At 40.4% G+C, this 14,517-nt stretch overlaps 1 protein-coding gene across 14 annotated transcripts in view; it reads right to left on the bottom strand.

The window, feature by feature from the left end:
* Positions 1–14,517, bottom strand: part of APBB2 (amyloid beta precursor protein binding family B member 2) — a 397,886-nt gene that overhangs the window by 321,580 nt on the left and 61,789 nt on the right. Inside the window, exon 1 of one of the 14 annotated variants that reach the window (XM_047855460.1) lies at positions 12,455–12,486. The exons of the other annotated variants lie outside the window; for them this stretch is intronic. The gene's annotated coding sequence lies outside the window, so the exon portion shown is untranslated. Of the gene's footprint in view, positions 1–12,454; positions 12,487–14,517 lie in introns of those variants that run through there. 14 annotated transcript variants of the gene reach the window in all.

The following is a 14,517-nucleotide window of genomic DNA, read 5'->3' as shown; positions in this document are numbered from 1 at the left end:
CCTTTCACCACTTTGGAAATCTGATTTTCAAAAACATATTTATGGTATTGATAAATTTACATCTTAAAATGTTTGGAAGGAAAAAGTATAGTCTTAAAATTGTTTTATTTTTTATTTGTTTCAAAAAGGACGTATCATAGGTACCCATCACAGGCAACTTAAAAGGATCTATTTATGAATCACCCAAACTGGCATCCAACAAAGACTCTAGCTGATGAGGAAGACATGACACAATTTGGAAAAGGTTTCATTTCATATGGTAACTTCCCATCTCTGGCTCTCAAGTAGAGGTTTCAACCGGAGGGGGCAGGGAGGGGGAATTTATGTTCACTAATGTTTTTTGTTTGTTTGCTTTTCAATAATAGACTGATTTATTAAAACTCATCATTCAGGGGCGCCTGGGTGGCGCAGTCGGTTAAGCGTCGGACTTCAGCCAGGTCACGATCTCGCGGTCCAGCGGTCCGTGAGTTCGAGCCCCGCGTCAGGCTCTGGGCTGATGGCTCCGAGCCTGGAGCCTGTTTCCGATTCTGTGTCTCCCTCTCTCTCTGCCCCTCCCCCATTCGTGCTCTGTCTCTCTCTGTCCCAAAAATAAATAAACGTTGAAAAAAAAAAATTAAAAAAAAAAAAAACTCATCATTCAGTTTAAATTAAACTGTTCCTGTTCTGGGTGGCAACTTAAAACCAAAAACAAAGTAAAGTTTATCTCACCCATGCTAAACTCATTTTATTCCTAATTTTAGTGCTTTTCTTAAAAAGAAATTAACTATATTTTATTTTTTTTAGAATATCAGTTATTTCTTTTTTTATTTTTTAAATATGACTTATTGTCAAGTTAGCTAACATACAGTATATACAATGTGCTCTTGGCTTTGGGAGTAGATTCCCATGATTCATCGCTTACATACAACACCCAGAGCTTACTAATATTTTCAAGGCTGTTCTGGAAAGAACAAGGGATGAAGACACAGGCAGATTTAGAGCTTGCAGTCCTACAATGACCTGAGGCTTTCTGGGATAACTAATGTATGCTCTTTAACCTTTGTTACATCATTTGTAAAACTGGTGTGATACCATCAGCCAACTTCATGGGACTGCCAACCGATAAAACCAAATATGAACACATTATGGAAACTTTAGCTCTATATGTTCGTTCATTCAACAAATATTTACTAAGAAACGGCAATGCTGCCAGATAAGGCACTGAGGACACAACCATGAACAGACCCAGTCCCTTCCTGCAAGGACTTAGGTTGAGGAATGCAGTGTGACTTGCGTGAGGCACAGGGAGCTATGGGAACACGCAGGCAGCCTCCAATCCAGATACCAGACCAATATCAGGTATTGTTACCTTTAAGAGTCCTTGAGGAAGTTTCTCAATGAAAAGTGGTAGACGTGGCTTTTAGTTTGGTTGTCTAATTGTCAGCTCATTCATTTATATATTCTTCTCCAACACTACGTGCCAGGCACTATTCTAAGTGCCAGGGACCATAATTTCCGCCCTGATAAAGCTGACGTTTTAGTCATTTCTCATCCATATGAAATGCACAATATATGAACTAGACAGAGTAAGCAGCAAGGCTGCAATACGGTGATTCTTCTAACCAAACTACCTACACACAAAAGTTAAAAGGAATATTCTAACTGATCCAATTAGAATAAATTTTACTTCTTTTTTAAAAATTTTTTAAGTTTATTTTGAGAGAGAGAGTATGCATACAAGCAGGGGAGGGACAGAGAGGGAGTGGGGGGGGGGGAGGGAGGGAGGGAGGGAGGGAGGGAGAGAGAGAGAGAGAGAGAGAGAGAGAGAGAGAGAGAGAGAATCTCAAGCAGGTTCCACACTGTCTGCGCAGAGCCCAAAGCGGGGCTCAATCCGCCAAACTGTGAGATTATGACCTGAGTCGAAATCAAGAGGCGGACGTTTAACTGACTGAGCCACCCAGGGGCCCCTAAAATTTTTACTTCTTAATCTCCAGAACACATTTTACAATATACCAGATAACTACTGCGAGCATATGAACCACACTCTTAGGTTTGTGGGACTACAATTTGTGTGTTGGCATGGAGTAGAGCACTCTCTCCACACCGGCCCCCTGCCCCCTACCAAGGAAAAAGAACACACGCTGGAATCCAGCCAATTAACAACCCCAGTGTTAACAAGGGGAATATCAGTTATTTTAGAAGCATTTCCTGGAGCACTCATATTTTAAAGAATTTAAAAAAAAGCCGAATTGTTTATTTTAGAAACTAAACTGAAGTTCCATTTTAACATGCCAAATGTCTGCCTTAGAAAAGTTTCTTTTTTTAATCTGTTTTATTACAAAAATAAATAAAAAGGGCCTGAGAACTAGGCTGTCCAGGACACTGTCAACACAACTGTCTAAAAATTCAGCATGGGATGGAGGAGAAGGGGGTGAGAAAAGAGGAAGAAAGACAAAAGAAGGTATGGAGTAAAGAGCCACACAGTGACCAGGATTAATAACCTGAAAGCTCACATACTCAGCAAACACTAAGAGCCAATGTTCAAAACACTGTAGAGCAAGGAAAAAAGTATCCGAGGAAAAGTGACCAAAATGATACTCAACTCCACAGAAGACTTCCTAACCCTGGAGTTCCTACAAAAAAATACAAAGTCCAAAGCCCAGTTCCTACGACACACATACCAGGTCTGGGGTAGGGTCCGGGAAGTCTTCTTCATTTTTTAACTATCTCGCCATGATGCTTTGATGCACAGCCATGATTGGGAACCACTGGGTTTTACTAGATTTTCTTACAGAAGAAAGTATCGAAATATTTTTTTCATGATAATGGGAAACTTTTTGCTAAGTGCTTTCCATTAATCCTCACGTCCATCCTGAAGTAAGAACTATTATTACGCCTATTTTTAAATGGGCAATTTGAGTCATAAAGAAGTCCAGTCACTTGACGGATGTTACCTAGCTTTTAAATCAAAGACCCGGGATTTTTTTACCCAAGTCTTATCTGCCCCATATTTTCTTAGCACCTGGTTAACTGGAGCAAGCTAAGTCTCTTTTCCACTCTGTAGTCTAAGGATGTCTGTCATATGATTACCTAATTTGCAATACAACACAGGTATTAGTTTTGCACACAGAACTTAAATCTCAAAATTTAGTAATAAATTCTGTATTAAGATTATGTTCTGAAAATCATGCATAAAGTAGTCTATTTAGAGCATTGGGAGGTATCTGGTCAGGTCTGCAGTTATTTTAGTTACCTTCCGATCCGACCAAAGGTTAGTAAAAGGTGTGCTTCTGATCTTAGAGAATGGATGCTCCTTCATCAACATGAGACCTTTACCTAGAAAGAAGCTGGACACAGCGAAGTCCGGCTCATTAGGAATTACTGCCAAGGGCTGCACACGTTTTCACAATTTCAGGCTTTTGTTAGTGTTACTCCATCCGCCCAGACTGCCCCGCCATACCACTCAGACATGCCAAGTGTTTGTTCTTTGAAGCCCCGCCCAGATATTACCTCCTTCATGAAGTCTTCTCAGATGCCCTGGCAGAAATAATTACTGACTTGTAATTACTGCCTTTGTAATTTCCAATGCTTCCCTTATCACATAGAGCAGGCTGACACTTACCTCAGGAATGCATAGGCCTTATCCTGGCAGAGTCGACACAACATCTCACTTCCTCACCCTTTAGTCTCAGGTTGCCCAAAGTCTTCCTGGTTCTTCCCCACCTCTGAAGTCTCTTTCTCAGGCTCCTTCGTAGGCTCCTTTCTACATGACCACTAGAATACCCATCGTGTTCACCAAGGCTTCATCCTGACTCTCCTCATACTTCATATAAATCTGTTGGTGACTTCAACCACATTCCCAGGCCCGACTACAGGGTATCCTGATAACTCCCACACACCCATGCAGTACATCACCCATTCACTCACCAGACATTGACTGAGACCTACTCTATGCGCCAAATACGCACCATGCTTTGTCTCCAGGCCAGATCTATGTCCATCTATGTCCAACCTACTTGGATCACAACTCCTGGATGTCCATGCCATTAATGCTCTAACCCCTAATGGCATCCATCCCAAGAGGCACATTTCTTCACATTTTCACACAGGTGATATTGAGACGTGTCTTATAAAAATGGCAGCTTAAAAAAGTTTTGGCAACAGGAGTGCCTGGCGGCTTAGTCAGCAGAGCACGCAACTCTTGATCTCAGGGCTGTAAGTTTGAGCCCCAAGCTGGATACAGAGATTACTTAAAAACAAAATCTTAGGGGCGCCTGGGTGGCGCAGTCGGTTAAGCGTCCGACTTCAGCCAGGTCACGATCTCGCGGTTTGTGAGTTCGAGCCCCGCGTCAGGCTCTGGGCTGATGGCTCAGAGCCTGGAGCCTGTTTCCGATTCTGTGTCTCCCTCTCTCTCTCTGCCCCTGCCCCGTTCATGCTCTGTCTCTCTCTGTCCCAAAAATAAATAAACATTGAAAAAATAAAATAAAATAAAATAAAATCTTAGGGGCACCTGGGTGACTCAGTCAGTTAAGCACCCGATTTTGGCTCAGGTCATGATCTCACCTGGCTCAGGTCATGATCTCCATGCTGGGCTCTGTGCTGACAGCTCAGAGCCTGGAATCTGCTTCAGATTCTATCTCTCTCTCTTTCTCTCTGCTCACACACACACTCTCTCTCTCTCTCTCTCAGAAATAAAATAAACATTAAAAACTTTTTAAAAAATAAGATAGAATCTTTAAAAAAATTGGCAATGTGTTTCCTAAAATTTTTTACATGTACTATATAATGGTGACTCTTGAAACAATGGCATCTTAAAATGAATTGTAGAAATTATCTTAATGTATTTCCCCTCCATTGTTCTACAACAGTGCTGTTCGCCAGAACTTTCTTCAATGATGGAAATGTTCCATATCTGTGTTATTCAATACAGTAGCCACTAACCACATGTGCCTTGAAATGTGGCTAGTATGACTGAAGAAAATTTTTAATTTTTAAATTAAAAATATTTAAATTAGGGGTGCCTGAGTGGCTCAGATGGTAGAGCATCCAACTCTTGATTTCATGGTCATAAGTTCAAGCCCCATGCTGGGTGTGGAACTACTTAAAAGATAAATTTTAAATTAAAAAACTTTTAATTTTATTTAATTTTAATGAGATTTACCTATATGTTTATCAATTTCTTTACCATTCCTTTTTGCATCTCAGCCCTTCCTCCTAGAAGCACGTTCTTCTTCCTGAAGTATATCCATTAAGAAGTATCTTAATAAAAGTCTGTCATGGCAAGTTTTAGATTTTTGGAAAGCAGGGATACCTGAGTAGCTCAGTCGGTTAAGTGTCCAACTTTGGCTCAGGTCATGATCTCACGGTTGGTGAATTCAAGCCCCGCGTCGGGCTCGGAGCCTGGATCCTGCTTCAGATTCTGTGTCTCCCTCTCTCTGCCCTTCCCTCCCTCCCTCCTCCTCTCCCCCGATCTCTCTCTCAAAAATAAAATAAAACATTAAAAACAATTTAGATTTTTGGAAAGCACATTTTGCCTTTTTCCTGAATGACAGTTCTGCTGGTATACAATCAAACAGGATTTTTCTTTTAGCATTTTGTAGATATTTTTCCATTCCCCATTATTGCTGTTGAGAAGTCAGCTGTCAGCTCATTATTCCCTTGATGAACAATTACCCTTTTCTTCTGGTATGTTCTTACGATCATCTTTATTTTGGTGTACTGAAGTGTACACCTATATGTAGACATGGATTTCTTTTTATTAGTTTATACTGTGCTCCCCTCATCTGTCCATAAATTACTTGAATTTAAGGAACACTGGTCATTTATGTCCTTCATAAACTCTAAAAATTATATACTAGCTCTTCAAATATAATGTCCCTCCATTTGTTATTATCTTTCTGGGGCTCTGAACAGATCTCATTATAGTCTTTCTACCTTTCAACTACACTTTCGTGTTTTTCTTCTCATTTCTGTGTTACATTCCGATTCTTTCAAATCTTCTTTTCTAGTTCATTAATTACCCATTCAGCTATTTCTAATTATTGAATTATTTTAACAGTTACAACTTTTTCTTTAGGTGCTGTTTTTGTTTGTATTTTTCAAAGTCAGCCTAGTCAATTTTTTTTTTCAGCAACAACAAAAACACCTAGATTCATGTTGCCCTTGTACCCACTCTTCACCCCCGCACCCATTTTATTGAGATATAATTGACACATAACACCATATCTGTTTAAGGTGCTTAAGATCTACCATTTGTATATGTTGCAAAATAATTACTACAATGAGTTTAATTAACATCAGTTATTACCTCACATAGTTATCAATTTTTTTTCTTCTGATGAGAACTTTTAAGACCTACTCTCTTAGTAACTTTCAAATATAAAATACAGTATTGTTAACTGTAGTCACTATGCTGCATATTATATCCCTGAACTTATAACTAAAAGTTTGTACCTGGACCACTTTCACCATTTCCCCCACTCCTCTCCTCAAGCAACCACCAACCTGTTCTCTGTTTCTAGGAGTTTGGGGTTTTTTTTTAATTCCACATATAAGTGAGATCATACAGCATTTGTCTTTCTCTTACTTTTTCCCTTAACATAAAGCCCTCAAGGCCCATCCAAGTTGTCACAAATGGCAAGCTTTCCTTCTTTTTATGGCTACATAATATGCCTGGTCAATTTTTATCTCGCGCTCTCTGTACTGATTTGTAACTATTTTATTTCTTAAGGCATTTCAAACATAGTTATTTTATATTCTGCATCAGATCATTTTCATACCTGAAGTGCTCAGGATTCTAAATTTATTGTTTTTTGTTTCTGGTGACTCTCACTCTTGGTGGTTTGTTTTCTAGAAGAATTAGAGATCTTTTTTTCTGAATTGATATTTGGTTGGTCTTAGGAGAACCATAAGGTCCAAAGAAGGGAATGCCTTCCTCCAGAAAGGACTTGCATTTGCTTCCCCCAAAAGCCAACGGGAGCTACCTACCTGGGCCACCTTGGGTTTTTTTTATAGGTCCTAGCAAAAGGCAGGCTCGTCCACCTTGCCACTGACCCAAGGCTCAGTCTCCAAACACAGTGGGGATATCATCATTTGCCCCTGTGGCAATCTATCTTTTGTGTTTGTTTATATACAAAGCTCTCAGCTTTGGTTTAATTTACCCTTAGATTAGTTGATCTAATTGAGGTAGGAGATTTTGGAGATGTTTTAGCTCCTGTGATCCCAGAAGTACATTAAAAAATGTTTTATCCAGATTACAGTGGGGAAGCATGTCAGAGTATCCAATCCACTCTACTGCTGGAAACCTAAGTCCCCTACTAATCATCTTCCCTCAAAACCTACTTTTCCTCCTTTGTTCTACATTTTGCTCAATGGCACCATTCAAACTCATCCAAATCAGAAACCCAATATAGCAGGTACCAACGGCCCCTCTCCTCCCTCCACCTATCCCATGTGCAACAAGGTACCAAATCCCACCTTCTTGCTTGATCAAAAGTGAGTTTGCATTCATGTTTTTGATTGGCATGGCATCCGGTGGTATAATTTTAATCATCAAGGACAAGTAAGAAAAATAAATAAAACTAAATTAAGCAACCAAATCATGCATTCCTGCCAAAAGAAGGTGCTTTTGAAGTTTTGAATACAGGGAGGTGGAAGGAGAACTGAGTTACACACAGATCTCAAAAGAACTAAAACTTTGGTGTTAGAACCATAATCACATTTCCAAAGAGAGGTTTCATTTTAATCAAACAACATTATCTGTCATGACAAATTAATGTTAATTTGAAGGTGATTGGTTTTGTGGCTTTGTTGAATTTACTCTATAAATTTGTCATTGTTTAATAGTTATATAAGAGCTGAAGCATAAGGAGTTTATACCAAGTTTTATGTTTGAGCATATTTAAGCTACTTCATAATAAAAATATTCATGTTAGTACTGGGGATTTGTGAGAAATTTTTTCCTTTAAATAAAGAGGCCCGTAAGTTATTGAGATTTAAGGAACACTGGTCTTTAACACTGGTCTTTATATACTTTGCTATACTTTTTTATATACTTTATATACTTTGATATCCATCTTTCTCTCCATAACTCAACAGACAGAAATGGAATACAACAGCACAAGCAAGAAATCATTTACTGAACTCCAATTTCTCCTCAATTCTCCAGTTGTTTGAATTAGCTTAGGACGGATGAATCTCTTAAAGCAGGATGCTTTGTTTCTTTCCTCGAATAGTGGCAGTTTCTAATATGTAAGACGTGTGCTCTCCCCAGATCCTACCATCACCCACTTCTACCAAAATCTATAAAATGGCACAAACGTACCTGGCAACAGTACAGCAAATGAAATGTGTCAAACAAAGGGCAGTCCTTGCCTTAAGGAAGTCCATTTCCTGGTTGGGCTTCAGTAACCGGGAATCTGGGTAAGTACTGCACTGTTGTTCTGAATGAGTACAAGAAACTCCCAATCATTTCTTTTTAACTTCAATATTCTTATTCTTTATGGACTGATGGACTGTCTTTCCTTCGGCCATCATGTATTTCATTTTAAAAGTCCCTCCTACCAATACAAAACTTTCCCTCTCCAGCATACAGGCCTATCTGTCAACATCTTCTATTTCTCTTTCCACAAGGTCCGACTCAATCAGAACCAGAAGGGAAGTCACCACATACCCATGCCATCTGCTACTGGACAGAATGTTGAAAGGGCTTACCTAGAGTCACACAGCTGATGGGCACAGATCAGAACCTGTTTCTATCCAGTTTTGCCACCAACCACAACTCTGTGACTCCTCTGACTCATTTTAAAACATTAGTAGCTTGGGATGCCTGAGTGGCTCAGTCAGTTGAGCGTCCGACTTCAGCGCAGGTCATGATCTCACAGGTGACAAATTCGAGCCCCCCATCAGGCTCTGTGCTGACAGCTCAGAGCCTGGAGCCCGCTTCAGATTCTGTGTCTCTCTCTGTCTCTCCCCCTCCCCCGTTCATGCTGTCTCAAAAATAAACATTAAAAAAATAAATAAATAAAATATTAGTCACTTGAACTAGGACTTCAAATTAATGAAACTTCTTTCATTTTTAAAAAGTCAAAGAATTGGGTAGTTTGCTAATAATAATTTGAGGATACCCACAGTGGATGAAAGAACAACTTGAGTTTCAGTAAAAATCTAAAGAAAAGTTTCTCAAATTCTAAAACCTAATTCCAGCATTCTTTTTGGAAGCATTTTTTTATCGTTTTCATTTTTGTTTTTTAATCAGAGTACATTAACTCAGGGGGAAAATGAGATTACCTCTTTATTCAAAGAGAAAAAGAGAACATTCTACCGCTAGCATAAAAATAACATGCATGTAACTCTTAATTCAGCAGTTCTCACATTCAGATCTGGGGTGGGACACAAGAATATGCATTTTATTTTAATTGGATTATAGCTGACACACAATTTTACATTAGTTTCATGTGTACAGCACAGTGATTCCACAACACTATTACAATATCCCTACACTGTACCTTTTATCCCTGTGACTTATTCATTCCATAACTGGAAGCCTGTATCTCCCACCCCCCCCTCACCCATTTAGCCCATTCCCTTCATTCCCCTTCCCTCTGGCAACCTTCAATTTGTTCTTTGTATTTATGGGTCTGTTTCTGCTGTTTGTTTGTTTTGATTTTTAGATTCCACATAGAAGTGAAATCATATGGTATTTGTCTTTCTCTGACTTATTACACTTGGCAGAATACCTTCTAGGTCCATCCCTGTTGTCGCAGAAATATACATTTTCAACAAGCACAAGTGATTATAATGCTGATGGTCTGAAGGCCACTTGATAGGAAGCACGGATCTATACAATTTCTTTAAGTTAATTTTGGTATTTCTTGCTAATCAAGAACGTAAGGCCAAGAAAAGGAGGAGGAGAAAGGAGAGGAATAACAGAGAACCCAAATGAAAAAAAAAAAGACAGATATGATGTTACCCTTCAAGTACATGGAAAAATGGCTTTCATGGAATGACAGTCCTAAACTCCGACCTAAATTATTCTGAGAGCTGCTGCAAAGAATTTTTAAAACCAACTCAGAGCTGAAATGGCACTAGCACCCAAGGAACAGGTGAAATCAAAGACTAGTACAGAGTTTGGCAGATTTCAAGCCCTCAAGAAATACTTGTTTAATTAAGAAGCAACCCTGACTCTAGCTGGAAATCTATTTAACCGCAGAAGTGAAACCATAATTAATATGATCACATCTCATTTTCCCTCTGTGTCTGTTTCCTCGGGGCATCTATAATGTCTGAATTGAAAATGGAACAGTAAGTATTATAATAACAACATTTGTTGGAAAGCTCATCCTAATTTTTGTGGTTCATGAATTGATGGATATGCCTTTATTAATCCTTTTCAGACTTTTTCAAAGAAATCTGAACTTTTAAAATTACATACATTATCCACCTTAAACCAAATGATCCTGGCAAGCAAAACCTTCTACTGGAAAGGACAGTAGGGAAAAAAAGAAAAGGGGAGGAATAGGAGGTACAACTAATTTAAGGGAAAGAAATCAAGAGTAAATAAGTCAGGAATTAAATGTAGCCAGAAATACAAATTGCTACTTCAAGGTCCAGATATTATATCATGTTTAATCGGGTGGGAGGGCGAAGGACCCCAACAGACTTATTTAGAAGATGATCAGAGTTCCTGAGTATCCTGGGGGAGGGATCTCCCCATGCTCTACAAATCTACCACCAGTCCAGCTCACTCATTCACTCATTCATTCATTCATTCATTCATTCATTTCTTTTACTTCCTTCATTTCAGGACAGCAGTTAGCAGTGTTTATTTTATTCCTTACATCCAAAAGAAGATCTTCATGTTAAATCAGGAAAGAAGGCTTTTATTTACAAATTAATGCTGCTGCAAAGCTGACCACACAGTTTTCTTTCACAGAAGAGTGAAGTATTATAGGAAGTAATACTCAGGGCTTTGGAGTCTGAGAGAAATGTGCTCAAATCCTGACTGCATCACTTATCTGTGTGACCGTAAGACTCATAATTTAACTTTTTAAGTTGGTTTCTTGCTCCATACAATGGGAACCAAGATATCCACCAGGATAAGGGACAAAGTGTCCTAAATGACCTAGCACAGTGCCCAGCACATAGCAAGTGGCCGTTCTAATTGTTATTTCACACCGGCTGCATTTGCCTGAGCGCCCCACAATGTTCTGTCTGGGCAGGTCAGTCTAAAGCAAGTATATCCCCCAGTCTATTTTACAGCCTGTTCCAGGCTGCAAAGAGCTCCCACATGAAGCCCTCCTCAAACGACTATTTAGCACCAGGCCTTTGGGAACTGTGTTCTGTTCTCTCCCGAATACAGATGAAATGAAAGTCATTCTCAGGCTCTCTCAAAGAGACATTCACCTTCAAAGAGCAACGAGTCTATCATTTTCGCTACAGTGAAGGAAGCCAAAGGAGTGACTCCCAAATTACCACCCTTAGAGCGAACCAATCCCACACGCCTCGGTAATAAGTGGGAGAGTGGAAGGAGTAAATAGGAGAGGCGGGCTTGTAAATGTGCTCTACCCCTCCCCCTTACCACCTGCTTGCACACACATCCGCTCTGATGTAGGAGTCCTCTTCACATCTGGACCCAGCCAGGATACACCAAGAAACAATATAAAGTCAGCGGAGAAGAGGCTACCAGTTCTTACCAAATTTCCACAACCCTTGGGTAACAGCGGCATGTTCCAAAGCCCTCTTCCAAGACAGTCCTATCTGCGATTAAGACAGATGGATAACATGAGGGACAAGGGCACTGACTCCTAAGCCAGGCTGCATGGGTTCAATACCTGGCTCCATCCCAGGTATTGTGTGTGACTTTGGATATGTCATGCCGAAGGGACACGTGATAGCACCTAACTCGCAGGGCTGCGACAAGAACTGCACGGGTTAATACATGTAAAGTGCCTGGGTTAGCTATTATCGTCACTATGAAAGCATTACACCCAATTAACAAGGCCAAGTGTACAAGAGGACATGCTCCTCTCAGAAAAGAACTGCTGTATCCTCAGAAAGAGACACCCAACTGGAGTTCTTTAAATTGAATCATATTTTAGACACACTAGAAAGTCACTCTGGTTTGTCTAAAGCAGCCGCTCTAAGCCAGGGTAGCATCAGAAGAACCTGGAAAGCTTTTCCCAAAGGTACATGTCTGGGCAGTAGGTCTGGTCTGGAGCCCAGAATTGTATTCTGACAAAGCAATGTCACTCTAAGGCCCACCTGGAGGTGAGAAACACTGGTGGAAAGCAAGTCCCAACCCTACAAGACCAGCCTTTCTTGGCAGGGTGGGGGTAGTTAGGGATGTTTCAAGAGTACCACTGCCCACAAAAATGTCTCTAAAACCTATTGGCTGCTGCCTGAAATTCCTTTAGCAGGAGGATCCTGATATGGGAAACAAAGGCAAAAGAAGAAATTAAATTTCCTTACTACTTACAGTCCAGTGGTAAGTCCTTGAGACAGGCAGAGTGACCTTCCCCTGGGAGCTCAGCTGCCTCGATGCGGACACTTTGCTAAGGGACAAAAGGCAATCTTAACATTATCCCCCACCCCCCCCCCCAGGATCCTGGGAGTCTACTTTCACACATAGAAATTCCTTTGGGAACTTCCATTATCTCTACCCCCCAAGATACAGGTTTGTAATCATCCTCCAAGCATATGGCCTCACTGATATACATCTAGAGGGTCTTATGACTGAAGTTTTACTAGACAGTACTTTATGATCTTTTCCTAACAATAGTTAGCCCCCTCAAGGTCCTCAAAACCTTGCTGCCAAAATTCCTTAGAGATGTATGCTATGCTATCCCTAACCCCCTCCCAACCTGAAGGTATACAATCAGTCACCCGTCACAACCCCGGCGCAGCTCTTTCTGCCCATGGGTCCTGTCCTGTGCTTTCAAGAAACTACTTTTTTGCACCAAAGACGTCTGAAGAATTCTTTCTTGGCCGTTCGCTCCGAATCCCAACATTTCCACTTCAGTTCCCATTACACAAATCAGAAATATATTCTAAACTAGAAAAGGAACTCACATTGGCTAAGCATCTATATAGCATGTCAGGCCCTTCACGTGTATGTCCTATTCTTCAAAATCGTCTCACGGCAGTTACTGTACCAAGGAGGAACCGGAGGAGCAGACGGCTTCTGGAGCAGGGCCAACACCCCACCCCAGGTGTGTCTGCCCACTGAACGACACCACCTCCGGGCCTATCACCTGCGCTCAGGAAGCCTGGACACAGTTCTAAGTCAAGGACAAACCCACCCCCGGTCTTTCTGGGTTGTACTGAACCGGGAATAAGTTGAATTTAAAGACGCAGGAAGGAGTCCTCCACTCACCCTTTGCCTCCTCTTCCAAGGAAAGATTTTAGGGCAAATCTCAAACACCGAGCCTTAATGCCATATTTGTACAACTGAAATGTGTTAGCTTTTAAGTCTTTCTTTTTCCTTCACAGGCAAAAGGAAAGAAATAGATGAAAATGAAAGAAGAAAAATGAAAGAAAACGGGAATAGATAAAAAATGGGGTAATTGTCCAATATACCTCAAAAAAGTTACTATGAATCCCAAATACGATCACAATATCCACAGTTACATGAGCCAGAACGTACTGAACTTAATGCCAAGAACACATCATCTTCCAACAAACACTAGGGATTCCCATTTTTCAGATGAGAAAACGGAAGCAGGAAAAGGTTAAAAAAACTTGTCTGAAAACTTGGTTTGTGAATGGAAATTAAAACCCGGGACAAAATCTAGGCTTTCCAACTCTTATGCCTAGTACATTATTTTGTCTATAAAATCACTACATAATCTGTCAAGTGTTATAAAAATATTACCTTCCCCCTTATCAGGAAAATCTCATGAGTCACAAAGTGCCTCAAAGCTGAAGAAAAAGCAAAGGGATGCAGATAATCTATAAACTGGGATCTCATCCTTGGAAAAATAAGAGAACTTTATAAACCTATTTTCAGCTTAATGAATAGAAAATAAATAGAAGCATCAAAAGAAAATGAAGGCAATCAAGAAATAACATTAAGGAGAAAAACAATAGGCTTAAGGAGAAACAATGCTACTTACTGGGAAACATCAAGGATGAGAAACAGGGAAGTGATTCAGACAACTGTAAGACAAAGACCCAAGACCCAAGACAAGCTGGCTGTAAGGAAGGGAGGGTGGTCACAGGTGCTGCCGGCCTGGACCAGGAAGAGGGTTGAGGTCACCAAGCCACAGAAAGGAAATGACGGAGCCCCGCTGCCTAAGCGATTAGTCAGAATGTGAGGAACACCACGCTTCCTCCCATTTCCCCTCCCTACAAATGCTAGAGCATTACCAGACATTCCTTCTTAACAGAGGGGATAAGTTTTTTAATACCAGATACAGGAGACAGAATTTTTCTCTCCACACTACATCCTAGTAAGCAATTAGGATGCCAAAGGAGACTTTAGGAAGCTGAACACAGCCACAGAAATAACCAGCAGTCAGGAGATGGGATTCCAGATGTGGC

This window comes from Prionailurus viverrinus, chromosome B1, assembly GCF_022837055.1.
Source record: "Prionailurus viverrinus isolate Anna chromosome B1, UM_Priviv_1.0, whole genome shotgun sequence".
In the NCBI taxonomy this organism is placed as follows: domain Eukaryota; kingdom Metazoa; phylum Chordata; class Mammalia; order Carnivora; family Felidae; genus Prionailurus; species Prionailurus viverrinus.
This window is presented reverse-complemented; position numbering and strand designations above follow the sequence as displayed.